This window comes from Balaenoptera borealis (assembly GCF_965194805.1).
Source record: "Balaenoptera borealis genome assembly, chromosome: 4".
NCBI classification, from domain to species: Eukaryota; Metazoa; Chordata; class Mammalia; order Artiodactyla; family Balaenopteridae; genus Balaenoptera; species Balaenoptera borealis.
Genome location: NC_138861.1, coordinates 33,531,413 through 33,556,823, shown reverse-complemented (window position 1 = coordinate 33,556,823; position 25,411 = coordinate 33,531,413). Strand labels below are relative to the sequence as shown.

General features: G+C 37.1%; 1 long non-coding RNA gene across 2 annotated transcripts in view; it reads left to right on the top strand.

The window, feature by feature from the left end:
• Window positions 1-1,288: 1,288 nt before the first annotated feature.
• Window positions 1,289-25,411, top strand: part of LOC309627825 — a 54,637-nt gene continuing 30,514 nt past the window's right edge. Inside the window, exons 1-3 of one of the 2 annotated variants that reach the window (XR_014243976.1) lie at window positions 1,289-1,997; window positions 2,090-2,142; window positions 4,488-4,593. This is a non-coding gene — a long non-coding RNA (uncharacterized lncRNA). Of the gene's footprint in view, window positions 2,143-4,487; window positions 4,594-25,411 lie in introns of both variants that reach the window. The other variant, XR_014243977.1, reaches the window with a different exon arrangement.

Here is a 25,411-nt window from a genome sequence, read left to right as displayed (position 1 = left end):
ATATATTACATAATAATTACATATATCTGTACATTTATAAAGACTAAACTTGGCTCATATTTTTCTCCTTTTTGAGAGCCATTCTACTTACAGGGATCTAAATTCTACTCTGTTCCTCAAGGGCCAAGTCATCCACTAATGGAACTTGGTCTCCCCAGGTCCAAAATTTCCTGCGGTCAAGTGCGTAAGTGCAGAATTTTGGACTTCAATTAGCTGGCCCTTTGGTTTATCACACAAAGCTATGTTCTCCGACTTAGTCTTTATCAGCAGTAGAATTATTATAGCCTTCACCTTCTATTCTTTATTTCTCAACTGATTTAAGTACCTGGGCAAGGAAGACGGGTGTCATTATTCAGCTCCTCTCAAATACGGCTGTAGTGTATATGACTGTGCAATGCATCAATATTTAGGTACATATATAAATGAGTATATATGTATATATAACACACAAAAAGTATGCATTCAAATATACTATATCTATGCACATATGTATATATATAAACATATACCAATGTGTAATGTATGTATACCTGCATATATGATATGTAAACATATATATAACAATGTACACTCACACATATGTATATACATAGTCATGTATATAAATTAATCTGTTTTATCTGGATTGTGGGATTACTAGTAATATTTTATTTCTCTTCTTTACACCTTCTATATTTCCAACTTTTTTCAATGTATATTCATAAATCAGAAAAAACTTAGTGTTTAAATGACTAAGTTCAGTTGTCACCATAACTTGTGTCCTGTTTCTTCCTCCTTTATACAGAAGTTACCCTTTTCTTTTCACAAAATGTCTTTATTAAACGAATGAGAAGGGCTTCCCTGGTGGCGCAGTGGTTAAGAATCCGCCTGCCAATGTAGGGAACACGGGTTCGAGCCCTGGTGCAGGAAGGTCCCACATGCCGCGGAGCAACTAAGTCCCTGTGCCACAACTACTGAAACCCACGTGCCTAGAGCCAGTGCTCTTCAGCAAAAGAAGCCACTGCAGTGAGAAGCCCGTGCACCGCAAAGAAGAGTAGCCCCTGCTCGCCGAAACTGGAGAAAGCCCGCGCGCAGCAAAGAAGACCCGACGCAGCCAAAAATAAATAAATAAATAATAATTAAAAAAAAAAAAAAAACCGAGTGAGAATGCATTTCAATGTATTTTACTTTATCTGACTTATACATTTTGCTCTTTGGTCACCCTGATTACAGTGGGACTTCCTTAAGAGGAAGAGTCCTGTCACCGTAATTCAATGCATATGACAGTATGCATTTTCTCCTGTGCATATAACATTACGCCTTGCATACAGTGAGTACTCATTAAATACTTATTGAAATTTGATTCTACCACCCTTTCCAGGCAATTGGGTTGTACTCCAATGAAATAATTGCTGGAAACAGGAGAAAAACAATCCCCCCAGACACACACAATGAGGTAATTCCAGGCAATTGTCATGCAATATTTCAATGAGTTTGTTAGACAAGGCTTAAAAATAAAACCATAGTCCATGTAGCAGCAGATTTAGATCAGGCTCTAAATCTGATTTAGATCAGGTGCACCATATCTGATTCAAGGTAAAATAATGGGAACATGTTTGAAATCAAGCCTAGGCAGAGTGATTATGGAAACATGGTGAGATGTGCTTAATATTTCCTCAGAGACCATAACAACGCCTCTTGCCAAATCAACAAATCCTGTTATCTTGTCTCTTGAGAGACTAGATGATTGAGTAACAGGCTGCAGTTGTGAAATCTTTAAGCTTGGCTTCTGTTTGAGCAGAGCCTATCAGGCACCACGTGATGTGAGGAGCTGATGAAATCTCCGTAGGACCCTCAGAGCCGCCGACGCCAGCCCTGGGAGCACACTGAAATCACTCAGAAGCTGTAAGAATGACTGACGCCTGGCTCTCTGTCCTCTCTCAGCCCCCCACCCCTGGCTTCCTATGTAATTGACCTCATGTGCAGCCTGAGTGTCCAGAGTTTTAAAAACTCTCCAGGTGATTCTAAGATGCAGCCAAGAGTGCGAATCAATTCTTGAGGGTCTCTTGGAAGTCTTAATGCATTTTTTTTTTTTCCCCTCCACCTACAGATTGTCCCAAATAGACACACCTCCTTCCTGCAGACTCAAGTGAAATCACACAGGTTGGTTCCTGGTTGGCCTGGAATTGTAAAGATAACTTTTTCACCTTAAAGCCTTCATTTCTAGTTTAATGGTGCTGGGTCACACAATTCTCCCTCTGAAGAAAAATGTGCTTTTGTTGCACGGAGTGTTAACCTGTTCTATGGATGTGAAAGAGTTGGGGATAAACAGTATGCTAAAAGTTAGGAAGAAAAATGTAAATCCTTTTAAGTATGAAGACTGTTTTTCCTACCTCACATTAAATGTTTTCCTAGATTCTTACCTGTCACAGCTGGATTTTAGAATTCCTTGATTGAGAAAAAGTATAATATAAAAGGTATTATACATTTTAAAAACTGTAAAAAGGTATAAATGTATTTATTAATCAAGTAGGGAGCTACATTTTTTTTTAAGTTAAATGCATGCGTGTCATTCTAATTATTTAGCATACAGAAAGTGTTTAGTACACGTGAGAATTCATGGACTTTTTACAATAACTCTGTGTCTCCTCCAGGGTTCATTGCCCAAGGACTTGGGTTGCTGTTCAATGTGTCTGCACATGGCAGTAGTTTGATTTGTCCATCTCACCATTTCTAAGACATTTATCACCATATAATCTGGCCCATGGTGGTACCAAAGTCTAGAAAGTCATTCTCATCCCTGTTCCCAGATCCCAGAGCTGTTCAGGCATCACGACTCAGTGTTTGTTTTTTTTTTAACTACCACTGAAGAAGCTTTCACTGATCTGTTTTTATGCTTAGCCTGGGAGCAGTAGAAGTTATACTCAAGCTGTAAGTAGCTGGTCCTTAACTATCCTTTCTAACTTCAAACCGTGTCAGTGACGTTACATTTCCTGTTCGCCATAAGGGAATGAGAGAACTATCGGAGCACTCATTTATGTGATGAAATATAACTATATTGTTGAGTAAAAGACAGCTCTGGGAAGTTAAATAAACCTACAGTGCGTTAAAAAAAACTACAGCTTGAAAGAAGTTTGCTAGTTAATGTAAAGAGCTGATCAAAGCTGTGATAAGGATGAAAATCAAGGACAAAATTGCCATACAAAGGTTTTGAGAGCAGAGACAGTACCCTTCCTTTAAATGCATATAAATCATGGACATATGTAAAATGGAAGCTGCCCTAGTTCTATCTTCAAGGCTAAGGGTATCCTTGAAAAGCTTTTATCATTCTCATCTTTCTTCCTCCACAAAGATTGATATGTACTTACTGTTGGGTAATGTTTAATTTGTATTTGGATCAGTTGTCAGTGACACAAAATTTTAATTTTCACATAATTTTTTGAAGCTTACAATCTAGGGAACAAATATATACCGAGTCTCAATTTCTTAAATGACTCTAGTAAATCATCTGTACTCGTGCCATTCCCGGGACCACCTAGTTAAATTTTACATTCTCCTTGCCCTAGGAAAATCTAATTTTCCAAGCAAAATTGATGAGCCCCAGATCTTGGGTGTTGCATTGGATAAAATTATAAATAAAATCATAGGCGCAAATTTCAAAGGTATTTAACTAGAAAATTTCAGTGAAGAAATTGTCACAGGTGATTTTGAGAGTGTAAAGCACTGATTTAGCGTTATTCTGCTTAAAGGGAAAATAGAGACAATGAGAAAGTATTCACATACTTTTATGTCAAAAATTTCAGTTATATCTATGCTTATTTCATAGCCAGTTTTTGTCAAATCTGTCTTCTGATCGAGGGAAACTTTTTCCCCCCTCCTAGTATACCTTCCCATGTGGAGGAGAGTAAATTGGTGCTACTCTTGGACCCTCTTTGCCCTTTTACTGACCTCACCCTAGATGAGCTAAGTGACTTATCTGACTGGTAATTAGGGAAGAACAAATGCCTTTTGTTCTTCTTGGAAGTGAACCTACCCACAAGTTAGCTTCTGTTTTCTGTGCTGTGAATCTTACCCAGGAATTCCCCTCCAGGTAGAGATAGTTGCCTGGGTCCAGTTGCCCATGGAAGGGTACACAGTTCTAACTATTTAGCTGTTAAGTGTCATGAAATTCATTTGGCTCCCACAGAACCTCCACCTTTGGCTTTGTGAATATTGATGGTGATATACTGGCCTCCATTTACTGCTTTATTTTGTCTTTTTCCAATTTATTCTGAGCTCACGTAGAGAGAAGGAACACATACACTAGCATGTACTGAAAAAGGTAAAGAACTGTGTTATATTTGTAAGTTTGCTTTCATAATTTAAAAGAACCATTGTCCTGTATTCTGTGTAACAAAACCACCTCAAAACTCAGTGGCTTGAAGCAGTTTATATTATTTGTCATGATTCCTTGCATTGACTGGGCTCAGTCGGGCAGTTCTTGCCTCACATTTCTCATGTGGTTGCAGTCAGCAGATGGCTGGGGCTGGATGTCCACCATGACTTACAAGCCTGGCACCTCAACTGAGATCCAAGATCAGCTGTCTCGCTCCACTGGCTCTTACACATGGCCAGGTAAGGGCTTCCTCACATAAGAGGAAAAGAGGGTCTCCTGGTATTTAGACTTCTTACTTTGTGATTGGCCTCTCCTAGCACATGTGTTTCAAGAAAACAAGGCAGATGCTGTAAGGCTTCTTATGACCTAGACTTGGAAGTTATAAAGCATCATTTCTGCTGCATTCTATAGCGTTTATGAGGTCAGTCCAGATTCAATGTATCTGGACGAGCAAGGGTACCAGTTCCAGGAGCCTTTGTACACAGACAGGGGGCTTAGCCACAAACTGTAATGTTGGAAACATAAATGTTTGTTGTAGGAAACTTTATTTATTATAATGTTTATTAGAGAGAATTGTGTTCGTTCACTTAGTTTTGTAATCGTTTGTTTTAGGAAGCTGAAATCTCCTCACTAATCTTATGGTGATTAAATGCCGATTATTTAATTCAATGTATTGTTGAAATTAATGTATTATTGATTTCATTCAATGTATCATAATTTATTCCATCACTTAAAAGATTTTAATTTTTTTCCATTTTGAAAACTATATGAAAGACTTACTTGTGTATGTTATTTTTTAGTTAAAATAAGTAATTCTGCCAGCTTAATTTTAAAGCACAACATGAATCTATTTCTTCCACAGCAGGAAAACCTTAAAAATGTAAAATGCTTACATGGCCACAAGAAGATGGTCATCCCTGGAGCTGGGGATGCTATAACAGTCTCTAGAGTTGGGCATGTGGAAAAAAGAACCCAGAGGGCAAAGTGTACAGTAGAATCTTGAATGAGATGATAGCACTCCAGAAGCGTGTGTCTGGGTGAGAAGAAGACACCTAGTTCTAGCTGATTCTAACACCAGCAGGTCTATCCAATACCTGTTACATGGAAACGTTTCCAGAGCACAGCTCAGCTTCTCTGGAAGGACTGAGAAAGAAGGCGGGGCCCCAAAGAGCAACTGAGATTTAGGGTCAGTAAACGGGGGCAAGGCAGGAACCATGCTATTAAGACTGGAATTTATTGCAGGAGTATGGATGTCACAGTTTTATATAAGGCAATTATAACCACTGTACTATATAAAGCACCAGATATTAGTGGTTTTTCATCATGGGACTTTATTTTTCACTTAAGTTTTAAATGAATGTTACTGATTGATGAGTGTCTTGCCTTCAAGCAATGATTCAGAAACAGATACTCTTTCCATCTTAAGACTGTCAGTTTTATCATGAAGATTTCAAGGTTGTCATGCTTGTCTGCATAAGCAGTCAAGGGATGAGAAATTGAATGAAGGGATTGTGAGTAAGAGACTTTCATGGGACAGGGATGGAAGGGACACACAAAACTCCAATCACACATAACTCAGTGGCGTGGCCAAAGCCAGCTGGGAAAGAGAACACCAGCCAGAGATAATGGGGAATGTGATCTAGCTGTGGGTCCAGGAGGAGGAAAACGGGGCTTTGTTGAGAGGTTAGCCAGTCTTTGCCACACTCAGGACCTAGAATTAGTGAAAGAATCAGAGAGTCTTGGTACGGACCCTAAAGGGCTCTTGACATTGATATTCTTATGTTTCCTCTTTCTCTCTGGGGCAAGAAGAGCCCCAGAATCTTGGGAAGGGCTAAATCAACAAGGAGGCTTAGTGATCCAGTCTTATAGCTTAAAAAGACAAAGTAATGCTATGGAGGGATAGTGCATCTACAAAATCTAATTCTGACCAACTCTAATTCTACTAATCAAGAGGACATGATTGGCAGATGACCTAGAGAACCCAGAAAGGGATCAAATAAGCACTGCCAAAGTATTGATATGAAATAGAGAATATGGCTGAGAGATACTGTCAATAATAATGAAAGAAATAGCTGCTCATAGAGACAATGCCATTGCATAAGAAAACTGAAATTTGGTGAGTGCCTATGGAACTAAGAAGAAATTTCTTCTGAAACCTTAACATTTTTCCACCTCATTAATTTTCCTAGTGAAGACATGCAATGCTGGTTGACCTATGGGCATTTATTTTACTTTGACTACCCACATCAGCCTTGATTTTGCTACCAGCAGGATAAAAAGCCACCACTGACATCAGACTTAATCTTCCATTTCATTCAATCAGCCTTAAGAGTTAACTAAGAGTTTTCTCTATATAACTTTTCCCTTTTATACTTTTTAGCATATATACATTTTATTTTTAAAATTTTTTTCTGTTTTAAAAAAATTTTTTTTATTGAAGTATAGTTGATTTACAATATCATGTTAATTTCAGGTGTACAGCATAGTGATTCAGATATCTATCTATCTATCTATCTATCTATCTATCTATCTATCTATCTTTCTTTTTCAGGTTCTCTTCCCTTATAGGTTATTACAAAATGAAGCCTATATGCATCTTAATTTTTATTTTAAATGTACTCCACTTCTTAGCTTTAAGGCATTGAAACTCTTCTACAGTCACTTGTCATTTGCTTTGGAAAAATAAATTTCCTATAACTTGGAATGACCCCTGTATACAAGAAGCACAATGGGACCCCAGGCAGAGGGACAACAGGGGCATCCCTATAGCCAGACTGAGCAATATCTTCATCTCAGAGCAAGGTGTGACTGGCTTTTGCAACCCCTTCACAGGTCACTCATAAATCTGTGAGTCCCAGAATAAAGTAACAACGTAGAGAAGGACATGTTCCTTGTGAGACATCCAAAATGCCAGCTGGTTATTTTCTTAACCAGTGTTCATCTAATCCATTTGCTAAGCATTGTGGCTTTACAGCAATTCACGAGGGAGGAAATGGTTGCTTAATTGCCCAGAAGAATTTCCTAGAGATGCTTCAGTAATAACAACTTGTCTTTCTTCGCCCATGATCCATGAATAACAAAACAATTGAAAATGAGAGTCACACTGAAAATATGACAATGACATCTCTAGTCAAAATAAAGCACAGCCTTGAAATAATTATTTGAATAAATCACACCCCTCCCCCTCAAAATGACCATAATTTCCATAGCTCAGTTTGAAGCTTTCTAGTACTGGAGAATAAAGTGTAACTTTATTTTCTTTACTTCATTATATGTGAACACATTCAGCCAAAGGGATAAAGTGTCAAGAAACACCCTTTTTATTCTACTCAACTATCTCCCACCCCAGCTTGTGTATCATTTTCCTTAGAGGTGTTGGGGGAGGGAAAATTTCCCCCTATGCTTTTGGGGTTTTTTTGGCTGGTCTGATAGTTAAATTGACACAAGAAAGATTAACAGGAGAAAATCAAATTTAATTTTGTACGTACGGAGGTCTCATAGATATAGGACCTAAGCAGTGACCAAGGCAGGCAGCTTTTATACTTTTTTAGACAAAGAAACAATACATTTGGAAGGAATTGACAAGGCAAGGAGACTTAGGTTTGGGTGCTTAATAAGTGAAGAATCTAAGCAGAGTTTGTTTACTCAACCTCTGGGCCCTGAATTCCCTGTCGCTGGTAGTAAGGATGTCTCTGTACCCTCCTGGTGCAGGGAGGGTATTTTTCACATGGGAGGTTTTATGTCCTGCTTTCTGGGGACAAAGGAGAGTCAGAGTTTTCTTGCACTGGCTGTTTCTTAAGAAACTTTAGTTCTAAGTAATCAATATGCCACTTTGGCATATTTGGGGGCGACTTGCCCTGAACCCTAACAGGAGTCCTGGATTAAGAGTCAGACTACTTGGGTTTACACTCCCTCTCTGTCCCCAGCTAACACTTTGCTTCTGGATCCGTCGCTCCATTTCTCTGACTCTTACCTATAAAGTGACGAAGATAGGATAGCTCAGATTTCCAATTAATCTTATGATTCTATAATTCTATTTTCTCCTAAGAGAAAGTTCCTAATTATTAGCATGAGAACACTTTGCAAGCTTTAAAAGGTATTATAAAATATTCAATTTTATTGACTGTGTTAGCATTCTATAATGTAGACCAAGTCAACAGGTGTTTGTTCGAGTATGACTAGAAAATGTGCTTTCTTTTGCCATTATGTTTTCAAACTAAATCTTCAGCCTCTTTGTCTCCAGTCTTCTCCCACCATTTCTAGAAATGTAAATTCACTGTCTTTTTCCAAAGAAACCCAGAATTGGTATCCTTGAGGATATCCTTAAGAATAATGGCCAGAAGAATCAGGCTTATCTATCTAGACTGAAATAATTGAGGTATGAATGTGAATTGGAACAAGAGGAAATGAATTTTCAGAGCACATAGAAATGTTTTACTATATTCCAGAATGAACTGTATTATTTTACCAAGGTATTGTTTACCTTTTGATAGAGATAACACCCCCAAAATAAATATACCTCCTGTCACTTTTCTTGTGATCTGTAATGAAGGTGAGCTTCCTCATGATAAATGCGTATTTAACAGTAAGTGACAACAGTATTATCTCTCGTATTGTGTGCTAATAAGGTCACCCTCCAGATGGTCCACAGTCAGGACCTTCATTCCATGTAACAGTACAAAATTGGCTTCTTGGTGAAGAAAGTTAAGCTAAGAGAATTTTTCTGCAATTTCCAAGGGAAAAAGTGATGACGGTAATAGCATCTTCATTTAATAGAAATTATGTTTGAAGCATTGAAACTTCAGCTTCTTCAGGAAGTACTAGCTCCTGAGTTCCCAGTGCTGTAGTAGATGTTTTTTATATATTATTTCTAATCTTCACAAAGATAGTTGAGCTATAAATTACTCCCATTTTATAGTTGCTGGAACTGGCACATGGAATGTTTGTTTTCAATGACTCATAGTTAATAAATGATTGAACCAGGATTTATATCCAGAACTGTCAGACTCCAAAATCTTTCAACCTCTTGACCACTGCTGCCCACAGTTGTCACCACCAGCCTTATGTGGCTTTTGTGACTTGTCCAAAGGGAGATTTTAAAGACTTAGAACTAAAATATATAAAATATCTCATTAATAGAGCTATGGTCTGAATGTGTACTCCCTAAATTCCTATGTTGTAATCCTAATGCCCAATGTAATGGTATGTGAAGGGTGGAGTCCTCATGAATGGGATTAGTGCCTTTATTAAAGAGACTCCATAGAGCTTCCTCACCCGTTCCATCATGTGAGGATACGAAGACCTGGAAGAAGGCCCTCACTCAACCAACCGTGCTGGCAACCTGATATCAGAGTTCAGCCTCCAGAATGATAAGAAATACATTCCTATTGCTTATAAGCCACCGGTCTGTGGTATTTTGTTATAATAGCCTGGACAAATAGAAATAGTTTTTATATTGATTACCTATTGAAATAATAATATTTTAGGTATTTGGGTTAAATAAAATATGTTATTAAAATCCATTTCATCTTTTTTTAATGTGGCTACTAGAAAATTTAAAATTATATAATGGTTTCTATAGCCCACATTCTATTTCCATGGGCAGCCTTGATCTATACAACATTACTTTTTTTTTTTAATAAATTTATTTATTTATTTATTTATTTATTTATTTATTTTTGGCTGTGTTGGGTCTCTGTTGCTGCGCACGAGCTTTCTTTAGTTGCGGTGAGTGGGGGCTATGCTTCATTGTGGTGTGTGGGCTTCTCATTGTCGTGGCTTCTCATTGTGGAGCACAGGGTCTAGGTGCGTGGACTCAGTAGTTGTGGCTTGCAGGCTCTAGAGCTCAGGCTCAGTAGTTGTGGCGCATGGGCTTAGTTGCTCCGCGGCATGTGGGATCTTCCTGGACCAGGGCTTGAACCTGTGTCCCTTGCATTGGCAGGCAGATTCTTAACCACTGCGCCACCAGGGAAGCCCAAAAACATTACTTTTATAAAGATCCAAAACACAGGTCGTATTCTCATCATTAAAATCTCAAAAGTTTTGGCCAAAACCAAAATTAGTGCTTAGAAACCTTTATTGAAATTAGAAATTTCTTCCTAATAATATCTGTTAATAAGGCTTCTAATTAACTCAAGTAATTCAAATTAGCTTAGTAAGTATAGTCATTACTTTTTAAATTATCTTAAGGCAAGGATCTGGAACTATTACTCATTAAAATTAATTTCTAAATAATCTGATTCACATTGGTAGGTTAAATACCATTTAAAAAAAAAGATGATATCTCTGTTCCTTAAGGAATTCCTTTAAAGTAAAAAAAAAAAAAAAAAAGGAAAGAAAAGAAAAAACTGGTCCAGCTGATAGAGAAATTGTCCAAGATCCATGGGAGATCAAGTCAATGAACCTGTAGCAAATGTATTGTTTGTTTTGAGGCCAGTGTTATTCAATTCTTCTTAAAATAGTATCCATTAAAAATTCAGCCCCAATTTTGGCACATCATCTTGACTGGAATAGGAATTAATCTGAAAAATTCTCATAATTGAAGCAACGTCATAGAAATCCTTCCTAACATTTCTCACCTTCCTATATTCCCCTAACACTGAAAGGAAACACCTCTCACAAGCTGTGTTTCTTAATCAGGCTTCTGGCTGCTAAGCAATAAGTTCTATCTTCCCCACCCTGGACAGCTGCTTCATCTGTGAACTTGGACTTCAAGCGTCAGAGCTGTACTCATTGTTTACACATGCATAGCTCCTCTGCTTACACTCATCTATTGGTTCATTTGGAATTATATTTTGAGAGTCCACACTGTGCCTGGAACTGTTGTAGGTGCTTGGGATGTGTCAGTAAAAATAAAATAATCTTCCCACCCTTCTGGAATTTTAAGAGTTATATTGTAAGAACTTCCTGGTCTGGATTATAAACACCATGGAAGATTCCAAAGTCCCAGGACTACTGAAAGAAAAATCAGATTTATAAAATAAATGCATATTCTCATCAATCAGCTGGATTTATATCTGTTCAGTGGGCATGGAGTTAAGCCCTTTTATATGTATTATCTTGGGTAATAGGTGTTAAGCGATGTGTGCTGAGAAAAAGCCACAGAAAGATTTGAGTTTACTTGAAATGTTTTTGCATTCTGTGGAATTACATGACAAGCTTGTATAAGATATGAAGTTGCAAACAGCATCAGATTCTTCAAGTAACAGGCATCACGACAAATCAGTGGTCTCAGGACAGAGAAATGGAGAAACCAAAGAGGACCATATGGCTTGGAACACTACCCATGCCCTTTAACCTCCCTTTCAGTAGACTCAGCTTAAAAGTCATGTGTAATACGCACATCATTGCCTGATGATCTGAAAAATGAAAGGGAAGACATTGTCCTAGCTGCATAGTAGATATCCCTAGTCTAGTGATACAATTGAATGAGTTAGTCACAAGCTCTGGTCAGATCTTGTCTTGGCATTGACTGACTGTGTGACCTCCAAAGAGTGGCTTGTGCTTCCCGAGCCTCTGAGCTCTCACTGGTAAAATAAAGGTGTTGACATGATTGCCAGCATCCTGTGCTACTAATCCTGTACGTTACAGATTCACGGCAAATATTTCTCAAGTTTGACAAGAAAATATTTTATCAGTCTCACTCTCTCCTTCAGTAAAATCCTACACTAGAGAAGCAAAGATTTTAATGATTTATAGAAAAACATAGAACTGAAAATAAAAAATACTTCTTCATTTAAAGTAAACGGAATCCAGCTTTGGAGCAAGAGTTCTCTTGGTCATATTTTACAAAGCACTTCTTTTCATAGGGCCCCTTTCATTAGTTTCAATTAGGAGCACAGGGAAAACATATTTTTTGAATTTTAATTATTATTTACATATATATATATGGAGAGAGAGAGAGAGCTCAACTTTTATGGGAAAAGGTTAAAGGTATGAAGATAGTCCTATTCAGTCCTTCTGAATCCTTTATTCTTTATTTGTGTGAGGATAAGTTTGTACCAATTCCCTGGTGAAAAACGCACCGTGGAATTGAAGAAAGAAGGGAGGTCTGTTTGCTTTTCTGAGATGCTAATGCAGTCCCTAGGAAGTCACCTGTCAGAGGAGACAGTGATTCACTTGAACATTTGCCACCTTAATCTGGGATTTTATCTTCATTTTGCTAATTTTTCATGTCACTGTTATTGTTAGGTTCTTTTATAAAGTTGCTTCATGGACTTTTATATGTGCCGCACATTGCTGTATCTTTAAGGAAAAGATTTTGTCCATTTTGTTACTGTTCGTTCACTTGCTAACTTGAAATTTTCTTTGAAAAATAATTTTACTATTCTTATTTTTAACTCGGTGTTTTCACTTGTTTTGTGTTTGGCAATTCACATATATTTGAAATAAAACTACACAGAATTTTAGTCGAAGCAGAAAAATTAGAGCTACTTAAAAGTCCTAGCACAACACCCCTGTCACTTTGGCTGCCTGTCTTCGGCTACTGATATAAATGTCTGGTGGATGCAGATAAGGACAATATGAAATGCCAGGTAGAAGATTCACTAACCCCACAAAGGCAACCACGGTCAACAGCGATTGATGCCAGGCAGAGTTACTTAGCTTTGTTTAAAAGCATATTTATTATCTTAAGATAAAAAAACACACGATCTAAGGAGATGGAGAATACAAAAAGTTACTGCTAAATTGTTTTGTGAAAATTATGAACAAATTATTGTTGCCAGCAGTATTACATAAAAATACTTTCAGAGCATTTTCTCCCACATTGGGAACAATCTTCTTTAATTGCAAATTTAATGTTTTCGTGCTTTTAAATGTGTACACCTTTGATTACTTGTGAACTTAAACGTTATTTAATAGGTTTACTTCTTCCTCTGAGAATTTCTTGCTCAGCTTTTTCTGATTTTTGAGGGGATTCTTATCCATTGGCGTGAGTTCTCTGAGTCTATTTTTAATGGAGATAATATTTAGAATCTAGTAAGTCAAATTATTTTCATTCTCAGAGATCCCTATTTTTTTTCAAATCACACCCCAAGTTTCCCAGTTAAATACACCTGGAGGATGTAGGACCAAATGTTTATTCCATGGATTTTGGAGAGAATTCCCATCTTTGTCCTTTATATGGGAGCTAATCCAGGAAGCTTGTTGCCATAGCATAGGAGACCATGACAAAGAGGATGAAAGAATCTTCCCTTCTGGACAAGAGACATGAGGAAAAGAGGGGACAGAGCAGTAAAATAGGAAGAAGGTAATCGCAAGTGGTCTATCCCTCACTCCAAACCCTCAGTGACTCACTTTCCAGGAAAGAAATGCTTTTGTCTTTAGAAATATACAGGTAGGCAGCACATGTAATTAGACCAGAAATGTGTTCACATTAGAGATACTGAAAGAGATCATAAGCCCCTTATGTTACCTACAAGTACTGTGATCTTCACAAGTCATTTTCCCTTCTGTGTTCTTTCCCAACTCTGTCTTCTATCATCTCACAGCATCAGAGGGGATGAAGTCCTCAGACTGGCCCTGACTTCCCAGCTTCCTCCAGTCTCCACTTGAAAGTGGTGAGGCTGTTTCTTCCTGGGACCAGTGCCTGCTGAGTGCAATTGGGTCCCCATGAAGCAGTTTGAGCTTCATGTGCTGGCATCCTTCACAGGAGTCCCTGATTCTGGCCATTTGCCCCTGGTTTCCAAATCCTTGTCTACCATAGCCTCGTTGACCAGATCCAGGTAACTCTCTGCCCTTTCAACAGGCATATGGGCACCCCTGGGTCCCTTGCTTGACATGCATAGGGTGGTGGGAACCAGAAGCACTTCCTGAGGCTCTTTGTCACTGTCAGATGGCAGTTCTGAGCCATCGTTCCAGTATAATGGTGGAAGCAGCCACGTGTAAGTCCTCTCCTGGGGTACTGCAGTTACAGGACCCCTACTGGTATATGGGGAGGTGAGCCTCTCTTCATACGGTCTACTCCTTAACTTTTTGAATGTTTAAAATTAGCTCTCCAAGAAGTAGACTCAAGGGATTTGGGGAGAGGATGGGAGATAGTGATCAATCATTAACAAGTCTGCCTTCCTTCTCTACTTGTACTTTCTTTGTCATTCTCATAATGCCTTGAGCCAGAAGGGGTGCACATATTCTCTCTCTATAGAATATCTCCCTTTACCCTCTAGGACTTCAAGATTCATGGCTGAGTATGTAGGTGCAGTGCCACTAATTGGAAATAGGAATTAACAAGGGCAAAAATAACAACTCCATCACATAATTAAAGATAAAAGCCGTATCTGTCATGTTTATAATAAATATTGTCCTAAAATTGCCTTTTCATTTTCATCGATGTTATTATGAACAAAACTTTTATTTTTATGTAGTAAAATATGAAGATTTTCCTTTATTATTTTTTAAAAAATACTTTGTATGTTTGGGAAGTCCTCCTCTATTCTATTCCTCCTCTATTCAGAGGTCAGAAGAATATTCATATAAATTATGTATAGCATTTTATAATATTATTTTTGATATAAAGATATAAAATTTATTTTGATATATGGTATGAACTAAAAACCAAATGTTATAATTTTATAAATAACCGACTATTTGATGACTAGTCCTTCCACCATTTGATGACTAGCCCTCCTGTTGATGTTTCCTTTATCACAAACAAAATTTTTTTTTAATTAATTAATTAATTAATTAATTAATTTTTGGCTGGGTTGGATCTTTGTTGCTGCCCGCGGGCTTTCTCTAGTTGTGGCGAGTGCGGGCTACTCTTCGTTGCTGTGCGCGGGCTTCTCATTGCAGTGGCTTCTCTTGTTGCGGAGCACGGGCTCTAGGCGTGCGGGCTTCAGTAGTTGTGGCTCATGGGCTCAGTAGTTGTGGCTCGCAGGCTCTAGAGTGCAGGCTCAGTAGTTGTGGCGCACCGGCTTAGTTGCTCCGTGGCATGTGGGATCTTCCCGGACCAGGGCTTGAACCCATGTCCCCTGCATTGGCAGGCAGATTCTTAACCACTGCGCCACCAGGGAAGCCCCACAAACAAAATTTTTATGAATTATATGGTAATCTATTTTGTATTATTGATACGTTGAATTTTAGCAGTATTATTCAGGTTTGATTTTCAATCTTTCTAATACTGGTTTTTCTTTTTTATATTAGCCTTTCTTTTTTATTCTTTAAAATGGATATGGTGTTAAAGTCTAAATAAATCTAGCTAGGATTGATTAGAATTACATTTAACCCAAAGGTTAATTTGGGAGGAATTTATTTCTTTAAAATATTGTTTTGCCATCAAGAAATATGGTATGTGTCTCTCTCTACGTATTCAATAAAGTTGTAGTTCTTCTTTATGTGTGTTATATAGTTCTTATAATGGTTATTCTAAATATTTCATATTTTTGTCAACATTTTATTGTGGCTTACAATTTGATTTTAATTGGTTATAGTTGATATGTTTAAATATATTCTTAATTGCCTCCTTTTTAAAATTTTCACTTAAACTTTTAAGTGAACAAGTCATATCATTTGCATACAATTATTTTCCTCCTCCTGTTCAATAGGTAACCTCTTATTTTTTATTCTTATTTTATTTTCATGTATTTCAGATGCGTTTTAGAAAAACCTTAGAGATGGCAGTTATGGCTAGAATCCTTGTCTTATTCTTGATTTTAATGAGAATATCTCTAACAGTACATCATTAGAATGGTAAACACTAATTTCTATGTAAAGGAAAGTTGACAAAGACTTCACAAATGTTTTAAGACCTATGTGTGTGTGTGTCACACACATACACATGCACGTACACACTGTTTAACCTGAGAGTTTTAAATGTACCCCCCCCAAATTTGGCATTAGTCCTAGAGAGTGACCATTGGTTCACTGAAGATGGATCCTCAAACTGAAGTGGGGTGCACTAGTTTCCTGTGGCTGTTACCACAAATTACCACTAATTGGGTGGCTGAAAACAGAAATCTAATCTCCTACAGTTTTGGGGAAGTCCAAAATCAAGGAATTGGCAAAGCCTCACTCCCTTTGGAAGCTGCCAGGTAGTTCTTTGCCTCTTCCAGCTTCTGGCGGCTAGCCGTAGGACTTGACCTGTGACTACGTCACCCCAGTCTCTGCCTCCATGGTCACCCTGCCTTCTCCTCTTCTGTCTATCTTATCTCCCTTGCCTCTTTCCTATAAGGAGATTTCTGATGGCATTTAAGGCCCAACCAGATAGGTCCAGATAATCTTCTCCTCCAAGATCCTTAACTTAATCACATCTGTGACCATATAAGATAATATTTACTCTTTTGTCATATAAGGTAATACTTATAGGTTCTAAGGATTAGGGTATGAACATATCTTGGCAGAGGTGGGGAGGCTGGTCACCATTCAAGCCACTACATGGAGATAAATGAGTTATTGGCAAAGACCAGATATATCTTTTTCCTAGTGACAGAAAAGAGTAGAATCTTCATGCATTAGTCTCCTCGAGCTGCTGTACCAAATACCATACACTGGGTGGCTTAAACAACAGACATTTTTTTCTCAGAGTTCTGGAGGTTGGGAAGTCCAAGATCAAGATGCTGGCAGGGTAGATTTCAATATAAGACTCCTACTTTTGGCTTGTAAGTGGCTGCTTTCTCCCTTTTTGCTCACATGACATCTCCTTTTGGCATCCACAGATCTCTCTCCTCCTCCTCTTTAAGGTCACCAATCCTATCAGGTTAGAACCCTACCCTTATAGACTCATCTAACCTTAATTAGCTCCTATATACCCTATCTCCAAATACAGTCACTTTGAGGGTTAAGGTGTTAAAAAATTAATTTTATGTGGACATAACTGAGTCCATAACACCCCATACTTCCTATAAATCCAGTAAATGTTGCTTTATTAAATAAAACAGAGTCACTATTTTCTTTAATGTTGGGATACATTTGGATAAAATGTCAGTAAAAGAATGATTTCAATATAAAATAATAAAGCTATCCACTTTGGGGAGATAATCTGGTCATTCAATTTTTTTTCAAAAGGCAAGGAGAGCAGAAGTGTATATACCTCATATAACTTATGGTGTGAAAAGTATACGTGGAGCTTGAAAAATTAATGAAAATTTCACCAATATTCTGAATAGCATGGCTTAACTTTAAGGGAAAATCTCAAGCACCAAGAGCTGATTCTGATTAGAAGACCAATGAAGCACCCATGAAGTATCACAGACTGTTCCATCGTACAAAAATAAATAAATAAAAATAATTAAGTAAAAAGTTTAAAATTGGTGTTTGAATCAAAATTCCTGTTACTCAATATTTTGTTTATTTTTTGTAGTAAAATTATATTGTCCTTTCAAAAATTCCTTTTAGTTTATTTTGTTGAATTCTGCCTCTTGTTGATTAATTCTTGAGATTCCTTTGGTTCTCATGTCCTTATCTGTTATTGAAGACTCTAATTTAGTCATTTGCAGATGGATTCTAAGTTCTCTGTTGCCTTTTTCTTATTAATTCTTTTTTTAATGTTATTTCTTTTGGTCTTCTCCTTGTTGTAAAACCCATCTTTAGTTACACAAATACATGTACCTCATTTCCTTGTAAAAATCCAAAGAATTACAGATCAGACTAAAATTGTCTTTGAATCCCCACACAGATTTTGGTCTGACTCCCTTTCCCCAAAGGAACCCACAGTGTTATACCTTCTGAATATGTGTTGTTCTCTGATTCATCTAGAGGATGCAGTGTGTATGTTCCTCCCTCTGTTCATTGTGTACACTTACTTATTCACGTACATAACCATCATTTCCTGAGGACTGGCTCCTACAATCTGGACACCTCACATGGTAAACTGAGCGACTTGTACATGGATGGGGGGATTTTATATTACAGATTCCTGATTCTAATCCCTAACTCCTACCTTCAGACAAAAAAGAAGGTTTAGTATACACAACAATCTCAAGAATTTTACCATTACCCTTGGTATTGAAACTATAAATATTTTTCTCTTAGATACTAATTTTGTTTTGAAAAAATTTAAAAAGAGAGAGATAGCAAGAAAGAAAGCCAAATTGTGATTGCCGTATATTGGTAGCAAAACTCCTAAGCACAAAATAGTTGTAAGAGCACTTTAAATCATATAAGCAAGGAAATGGAAACTGGCTAAACAAAGTCATTAAGGCCAATGCCCACTGAAAGCAGACACAGTGAGCCCTGTAATAACTCCACTAAATGTTATCTCTAAAGAAAGTTGCATTCATTGTGTTTAATTTACCTCAAATGCTTTTAAGAATAAATTCCCTTGTACTGAGTTTATGGAATGTGGAAAGTAAACAGTCCTTGGAGAGCATATTGGAGGTTGTTATAAGATACACATATCATCTTAAACTAAACCTTTAGCATCTGTTTCAGGTTCTGATTACAAATGATGAAACTGACAACTTTTACACTTACTCCATAAAAAGGAAAGGTGGTGATTAAGGACGTTGTGTGATCTTTATTCAATGCAAACTACATCTGCTGTGTTTTCTCTCATACCTGGCTGTCTGGAAAAAAAGTCACTCTGCTTCCTCCAGAAGGGAAAGGGGACTCTTGCGTCCTTTGAGATATCTAACTCACCTTCTGTGCTTTCCCTCTTTGAATCCTAAACCAGATCATTTTCTTTTTTTCATCGTAAACCAGATAAACTCTCTCATGTAAACAGTTTACCATTAATAGGGTTTGAAAATTCAGCTCCTGTCATAACCCACACATGAGAGATTTCAACCTTTTGAGGAATGATATCAAAGCCATTCTATATTTTGCTCAGTGGATATGCTCACCACCACCATATGCTTTTCTCCAAGTCCAGGGTTTTGCCATTTAGGTCAATTTCAATAACAGTAGTGGTTGAAACCTTTGCTGTACCTTGGAATCATCTGGAGAGTTAAAAAATCATACCAGTGCCTGGGTTGCTGAGGTTCTGATATAATTTTCTAGGATGCAGTGGGAATATCAGGTCTTTTCAAAGTAGCTAAGCTTGAAAACCACTGCATGTATAGCAACTCTCTGACTTCACTCATGTTGCTCATTTGAGATATTTCAAGATATTAATCATTCAGTTAACATACTACAGTCTAATTTCAGCCCACTATTCTCCTCCCCCTTTCCCCTTCTTTTTCGTACTCACTACAACCTTCTAAGTTAAAAGTCTGTGGCATCAGTTGCTTTAATTTATCTGCTGATTGCCTGCACTAGACCTAGTCACCTAAATAACATACATTTGACAAACTTATTGATTGTACAGCATTTACTAGTCTGGTAAAATCAACTTGCAGTAGGAAGTCCATCTCAGCTTTAGCTAGGATTTTGGTTTACAAAACACATAATACTGCAAATCTTAGGTGAATACAGCCAGAAATTTTGCTAAAAAGAAAGCATGTAAACTATTTGGCAAAGATCCCAATGGCCGGAAAGAAAACTAAACGAAGAAAATGATGACTCACAGACATGTTGGTTCAATGAACCAGCCTACAAGTTGGTTCAGTGAGTCTTCTGAAAACGTCTCCGGTATGAATCAACTCTTTGTTTCTTGATAATGACTGGAAGAGTCCAATGACACAAATATATTCTCACATGTTATTTCTGTCAGTTACTCATTGAACAGATATTTATTGCTCTTCTTGTATATATAAGATCTATTTCTAGCTACTTGCTGTACATGCATGAATTAGATATTCCACAGAGGCTCAGAATTTGTCAGGAAATGTGTGTGTGTGTGTGTGTGTGTGTGTGTGTGTGTGTGTGTGTAAATCTAGCAGGGATTCTAAAGTTAGATTGAAGATATTTACCGTAATAAGTAAATGTGTTGGGAATAGTAATAACTTGTAGAGGTTTAAAAAAGCATATGTAATGTTGCATTCCATTATATTTGTAAATTTTTTTTAAATCTATTTTTTAGTAAGTTCAACAAAATCTTCATGATATTGATAGGTTATAAGTGTTAAAAGGTCAAGAAAGATTGTTGTACGACAAGTTATAATTATTCATCTAATGGGATTAAAAACAAGATAGAAATTGAAGTAGAAATAGAGTGCATCATTTGGGATACTCAGGGAAGAGTCCAACTAAGATGATGTTACAAACTCACCTCAGCCAATTTTGCCCATCAGTGAAGTTTGGTTCTTTGGGTAAATATCTAGTAGCCTTTGGTTGATTAGGGATAAGTAGAGCCTATAACTCCTCCCTCCCTCTATTATCCTACCAGGTGGCATATTAGGATGAAAACAAATCTTAGACTAAATTCTGTTGAATGTGGGAACATTTGTTGACAAGTAGGGACAAAAGAATAATACAGCTTCTTCTTAGGGCTGAGGCAAGTACCACTCTCTGCCCTTGACATTGGATGAAAGTTCCACTTTGAAGGTAGAAACGTACATCTTCTGTTAGCAGGACTAGCCAGCTCCCAAAATGTAGAGGGATATGAGACCAATGGTCTTTAGAATTTAAATGCTGCACCAATGATATTACTTCAGTCAACAGAAGTGCCAGTTTTTTAATCCTATACTACAGTGTGGCCTTTTGAAATTGTCATAACTCACCACCTATCTTGAGATGCACTGATTTCATGAAAAAAAATTTTTTGACCATCCTTTATGCTGATTTACAAACTCTCTGGTATAGATTCAAACAGCAATATATGAGGTGCTAAATATCTAACTCTATATGTCAATTATTTATTAGGACACTTTAAGATGTTAACTAACCACCCATATGGTATAGATTAAAGACAACTTGGATAAACACATGCATCTCTTAACCAAAATTTTAGAAATCAAGACCTGATTGAACTAAAAAGGTGCTTATCTGGGGTTTGTTAGGACTGCAGCCCAGGAGACACAGATTCAAGAAGCACTTGAATTGTGTTCCACCAGACTACAAAGGGCAGGATACTTATAAAGACAAAAATTGCAAGGTTAGTTACATGAGTTGTTTATCAAGAATTATAATTGGAGCTGGCAAGAAGCAAGGGTAATTGTTAAATAAAAATTGGTGGGGGTCTGAAATGGTTGCATAGTTACAAGAGGAGACCTTGAGACCATCGGGTTGCAGTTGGCATGTGTCGTTCTGAATACAGCTGTGAGTGTCCTTGGATTTGGTGCAGATGTGTCTGAGATCAGATCCTTAATGGCTGCTCAATTCCTTTTTTGTATGCCTGAACCATGATTACTCCATTATAATTTCAATTTGTCATCACAGCTTACTTTTATATAAAGTATATTATCTCACACGCAATAAAGTAGATAAAATATTTGAATTGAGATGTGAAGGGTGAGTAGGAACTTGCCAGTTGCACTGGGATAGAGAGAGCATTCTCTGTAGAATAAATGGCAGGCTGAGGTACAGAGCAGAGAAAAAGCATGATGAAAGTGGTTTGGTACACTAGGTACCAAAGGGTAAGTGTGTAGGAGTGATTGGATAAATAGTACTAGCTAAACTATGAAGACCTCATACACAGTGCTAAAGTTCTCCAGTCATTGGTGCTAAGGAGAGAAGTTGGTTATGGACCAGATGAGTGAGTTCCATATGGATTCCTCCCATTAGTGATTTACCTTAATACCACAGGAATCAGGGTTGGTAGGAAGGGTCTATTTGAAAAAGAAGTAGTCTGGTGTGGAGGTTACAAGGATGGGCTTGTCATTTACTAGCTGAGTTAAATCACTTCTCTTAAGCTTCATCTTGTCACCGTAAAATGAGGATAACTATACTATCCACAGAGTTAAGAGTTGTTCTACTTTACAGATGTTCCAGGTAAATTATGGAACTGGTTATTCATTAGATCTATGTGCTGGGGAAGACCAAATATCATATTTTTTTAAATAGATCTTTTTTGGAGTATAATTGCTTCGCAATACTGTGTTAGTTTCTGTTGTACAACAAAGTGAATCAGTCATATGCTTACATATATCCCCATATCCCCTCCCTCTTGAGCCTCCCTCCCACCCTCCCTATCCCACGTCTCTAGGTCATCACAAAGCACCAAGCTGATCTCCCTGTGCTCTGCTGCTGCTTCCCACTAGCTAACTATTTTACATTTGGTAGTGTATATATGTCAATACTAATCTCACTTCACCCCAGCTTCCCCCTCCCCTCCGTGTCCTCAAGTCCATTCTCTATGTCTACATCTTTATTTTGGCCCTGCCACTAGGTACATCAGTACCATTTTTTTTTTAGATTCCATGTATATATATGTGTTAGCATATGGTATTTGTTTTTCTCTTTCTGCCTTCACTCTGTATGACAGACTCTACGTTCATCCCCCTCACTACAAATAACTCAATTTTGTTTCTTTTTATGGCTGAGTAATATTCCATTATATATATGTGCCACATCTTCTTTACCCATTCATCTGTTGATGGACATTTAGGTTGCTTCCATGTACTGGCTATTGTAAATAGTGCTGCAATGAATATTGTGGTACATGTTTGTTTTTGAATTATGGTTTTCCCAGGGAAAATGCCCAGTAGTGGGATTGCTGGGTCATATGGTAGTTCTATTTTTAGTTTTTTAAGGAACCTCCATACTGTTCGCCTTAGTGGTTGTATTACATTCCCACCAACAGTGCAGGAGGGTACCTTTTTCAGCATACCCTTTCCAGGATTTAATGTTTCTAGATTTTTTGATAATGGCCATTCTGACCAGTGTGAGGTGATACCTCATTGTAGTTTTGATTTGCATTTCTCTAATAATTAGTGATGTTGAGCATCTTTTCATGTGTCTCTTGGACATCTGTATGTCTTCTTTGGTGAAATGTCTATTTAGGTCTTCTGCCCATTTTTTAATTGAATTGTTTGTTTTTTTGATATTGAGCTCCATGAGCTGTTTGTATATTTTGGAGATTAATCCTTTGTCCATTGTTTCATTTGCAAATATTTTCTCCCATTCTGAGAGCTGTCTTTTCATCTTGTTTATGGTTTCCTTTGCTGTGCAAAAGCTTTGAAGTTTCATTAGGTCCCATTTGTTTATTTTTGTTTTTATTTCCATTACTCTAGGAGGTGGATCAAAAAAGATCTTGCTGTGGTTTATGTCAAAGAGTGTTTTTCCTATGTTTTCCTATAAGAATTTTATAGTGTCTGGTCTTACATTTAGGTCTTTAATCCATTTTGAGTTTATTTTTATGTATAGTGTTTGGCAGTGTTTTAATTTCATTCTTTTACCTGTAGCTGCCCTGTATTCCCAGCACCACTTATTGAAGAGGCTGTCTTTTCTCCATTGTATGTTCTTGCCTCCTTTGTCATAAATTAGGTGACCATATATGGATGGGCTTATCTCTGGGCTTTCTATCCTGTACCATTGATCTATATTTCTGTTTTGTGCCAGTACTATACTGTCTTGATTACTGTAGCTTTGTAGTATAGTTTGAAGTTGGGGAGCCTGATTCCTCCAGCTCTGTTTTTCTTTCTCAAGATTGCTTTGGCTATTTGGGGTCTTCTGTGTTTCCATATGAACTGTAATATTTTTTGTTCTAATTTTGTGAAGCATGCCATTGGTAGTTTGATAGGGAATGCATTGAATCTGTAGACTGCTTTGGGTAGTATAGTCATTTTCACAATGTTGATTCTTCCAATCCAAGAACATGGTATATTTCTCCATCTGTTTATGTCATCTTTGATTTCTTTCATCAGCATCTTATAGTTTTCTGAGTACAAGTCTTTTGCCTCCTTAGGTAGGTTTATTCCTTGGTATTTTATTCTTTTTGTTGCAGTGGTAAATGGGATTGTTTCCTTAATTTCTCTTTCTGATTTTTCATTGTTAGTGTATAGGAATGCCAGAGATTTCTGTGCATTAATTTTGTATCCTGCTACTTTACCAAATTCATTGATTAGTTCTAGTAATTTTCTGGTGGCATCCTTAGGATTTTCTATGTATAGTATCATGTCATCTGCAAACAATGACAGTTTTACTTCTTCTTTTCCAATTTGTATTCCTTTTATTTCTTTTTCTTCTCTGATTCCTATGGCTAGGACTTCCAAAACTATGTTGAATAATAGCGGTGAGAGTGGACATCCTTGTCTTGTTCCTGATCTCAGAGGAAATGCATTCAGTTTTTCACCATTGAGAATGATGTTTGCTGTGGGTTTGTTGTATATGGCCTTTATTATGTTGAGGTAGGTTCCCTCAATGCCCACTTTCTGGAGAGTTTTTATCATAAATAGGTGTTGAATTTTGTCAAAAGTTTTTCTGCATCTATTGAGATGATTTTATTCCTTAATTTGTTGATATTATGTATCACATTGATTGATTTTCACATATTGATGAATCCTTGCATCCCTGGGATAAATCCCACTTGATCGTGGTGTATGATCCTTTTAATATGTTGTTGGATTCTGTTTGCTAGTATCTTGTTGAGGATTTTTGTATCTATGTTCATCAGTGATATTGGTCTGTGATAATTTTCTTTTCCTGTGATATCTTTTTCTGGTTTTGGTATCAAGGTGATGGCTCCGTAGAATGAATTTGGGAGTGTTCCTCCTTCTGAAATTTTTTGGAAGAGTTTGAGAAGGATTGGTGTTAGCTTTTCTCTCTAAATATTTGATAGAATTCGCCTGTGAAGCCATCTGGTCCTGGACTTTTGTTTGTTGGAAGATTTTTAATTTCAGTTTCAATTTCCTTACTTGTGATAGGTCTATTTATATTTTCTAATTCTCCCTGGTTCAGTCTTTGAAAATTGTACCTTTCTAAGAATTTGTCCATTTCTTCCAGGTTGTCCATTTTATTGGCATATGGTTGTTTGTAGTAGTCTATTATAATCCTTTGTATTTCTGCAGTGTCAGTTGTGATTTCTCCTTTTTCATTTCTAATTTTATTGGTTTGTGTCCTCTCCCTTTTCTTCTTGATGAGTCTGGATAAGGGTTTTATCAATTTTGTTTATCTTCTCAAAGAACAAGCTTTTAATTTTATTGATCTTTGCTATTGTTTTCTTCATTTCTATTTCATTTACTTCTGCTCTGACCTTTATGATTTCTTTCCTTCTACAGACTTTGGGTTTGCTTTGTTCTTCTTTCTCTAGTTGCTTTAGGTGTAGGGTTAGATTGTTTATTTGAGATTTTTCTTGTTTCTTGA